The sequence below is a fragment of the Cololabis saira genome, chromosome 2, assembly GCF_033807715.1.
Source record: "Cololabis saira isolate AMF1-May2022 chromosome 2, fColSai1.1, whole genome shotgun sequence".
NCBI classification, from domain to species: Eukaryota; Metazoa; Chordata; class Actinopteri; order Beloniformes; family Belonidae; genus Cololabis; species Cololabis saira.
In genome coordinates, this window is record NC_084588.1 from 8,599,429 (window position 1) to 8,601,928 (window position 2,500).

At 42.9% G+C, this 2,500-nt stretch overlaps 1 protein-coding gene across 6 annotated transcripts in view; it reads left to right on the forward strand.

Moving 5' to 3' along the window:
- Positions 1-2,500, forward strand: part of znf536 (zinc finger protein 536) — a 209,177-nt gene that overhangs the window by 26,702 nt on the left and 179,975 nt on the right. For all 6 annotated transcript variants that reach the window (XM_061737297.1, XM_061737265.1, XM_061737241.1 and 3 more), the window contains exon 2: positions 2,086-2,167. The gene's annotated coding sequence lies outside the window, so the exon portion shown is untranslated. The remainder of the gene's footprint in view (positions 1-2,085; positions 2,168-2,500) is intronic.

Sequence of the window (2,500 nt, forward strand, 5' to 3'; positions counted from 1 at the left end):
GCCATAATAACAGGAGAAAAGCCTCTGTCCCATTCCCCAGTCTGGTGTCCCAACGACCAAAAAGGGACTTTACTCGTCACTCACCTCCAGCAATGGCTGCCCACATTGAAATCAAGTCTCTGAAATTGCCGACAGAGGGACTTCTGTTCCTGCAATGTGCTATTCAGACTCCCACAAACGCTACAGACTTACGCCCCTTCCCAACCACTACACTCCCACCCCCGAGCACGGGGTAGTCTCATTTCACAGTGTTCTCATGCAGGTTCCAAGAAATGCTTATTTTCAAAGAGCCTAAGTCTTAAGTTGTTAAAGAACTGAACTATTTTAGTGGGTTCTTGCTGACGGTGACAGAATCACAGCACTGATGGGTTACCATGTCCCTGCCCCATCCCTGCAGTTTGGACACGCCACCACACGCCTCACACCCTGCAGGTTACTTTGCATCTGTTCAATAAGTAAATGGAAGTTTTAGTAAATGATGTACAGTAATCCCTAGTTTTTCGCAGGGGTTACGTTCCAAAAAGAATTGTGATAGGGGAAATGCGCGAAGTAGCAAGATTTTTTTTTTTACAATTATTATAGAAGGCTTCAAATTGCAGAAATCAGCCCCGCCCCACCACGACCCAATTTATTGGATTTGAATGGGAGAAAATGAAAAATACAATGCGTACAGTAAGACAAATTGTGACCGGCGCGTATTTCCCTGCTCTTCTGATGCCGCTGCATCCTGACTCACTCTGTAGCGTCTTTTTCTCCTAAAGCCGCGGTGCAGGTGTTTTTTTTTCGAGAGAAGAAAATAGTTAGGGTCGTTGTTGTCACTCTTTTTTCTTCTGGGCAAAAAGATTCTTCTAAACCGACATGCCACCATGGATTATATTTGAGACTGTAATGAACGATTCATCTAAGGTTCCCGTTCTTGAGCTGCTGCTGAAGTTCATTGGCCGTTCTCAGCTTGTTGCTAAGCGACCAACGTTATTGACACAGGAAGTGAAGAAGCGCGGAGACTGTTTAGCCAATCAGAATGCAGAACACGATGCACAATGCAAGGTGAACCGCGTTATAGCGAGTGTTTACTGTACAGTGGTTGGATAAAATAATGGAAACAGCATGCTTAATACGAATGTTAATTATTTGATATTGTATCGTCACCTTTTTGGCAGCAAAAGTTTCTTTTTTAAAGGTGAGGGATGGAGTCATGTGAGTTCTGGGACAGTGGCTAGCAGGTTTAAGGAGCTGTCCCAGGTGCTTCAGACCCGACGGTTGAGAGAAGCGGTTCCTTCCAAAAAACACACCAAGTTCTGGTGATTGAGGGGGAAAAACAAGCACTCCACTTCACTTTCGCACTTTTTGTGCCACATTTGAACTATTTTAACTGTTTGAATATTAGTCGATGGTCACGGCTCCACTGGGAAACAGCTGGTCACCGAAATTCACAAATTCTCCTTGGAAGTGACAACCATGCCGAGCCAACTCTGTTTCACTGGTCTATTGCATTTTTCAGCATTGTAGGAGGGAGACGTTTTTTGGCAATGGCAGAACCTCCGAGGGTATCTAGCTGCACGAAGCTTTCCAAGCAGCTGTTTTGGTTGATATGGGGTCAGCAAGATGTTGGTGTAATTTTGCATCCACTTTAGCTGCTGCAGTTCTCTACTCACTGCGTTTTAATGGCCTGTATTGTCTTTGACGGGTGTGCACCTTTAGGATTCCTATTCATAACTAACAGGGGATGACACTATAGACCTTGAAACACCAGTGTTTGTACCGTTGAAGTAAGAGTTTCTCATTTTCAACCTGACTTCACATTTTTAAATTAAGAGTTACGATAACAGAACGAAATGAAAAAAGTAAAGAATTGATATAAACAAGCACTTACAGTTCAAATATTTGTGTAAACTATTCATGATATGTCATCACGTCTTCACAGGAAGTGCTGAGGAAAAATAAAGCTGTGAGGGGGTTTTGTGGGGAAGGAGTTCAGCAGACAATTTTTAATGGGTATTTCTCTTCTGTCACCAGTGTTGCAAACTTGTCAAGATTCAAATGCGGATGACTGTGAATTTCCTGGTGTGTGTGCTTTGTTTACAGGCTCTTGTCGTCCCACCTTCTGTGAAGCTGTCGGCGCTCTTCCTGACATCCGGCACTCGTTGGAGAGGCGGCAGTCACGCAGGTACGATCCCACCAATTGATCAAGGGAGAGGGGAGGATATTAAAGGTGTCTGTCACATTTACAGAAAAGTACACTTATGTTTTGTTTTCATTTAAATCTTTATCTCGAGGAGGTAAATCAACACTGCACTTCTCAGGCAGTGTCATACTTTCTTATTCACACTGCGCCTGGAGGTTTGCTATCGTCAAATCTGTTCATTCCAAACTACATCAATGTTAAAGAGGAGATTGTTACAATTTATGCATGTGACTTTGAATTTGAATTGACTACAGGGAATACTATATATATACATATATATATATATGTGGCCAGTGAAAATATGTCTGTCTACCT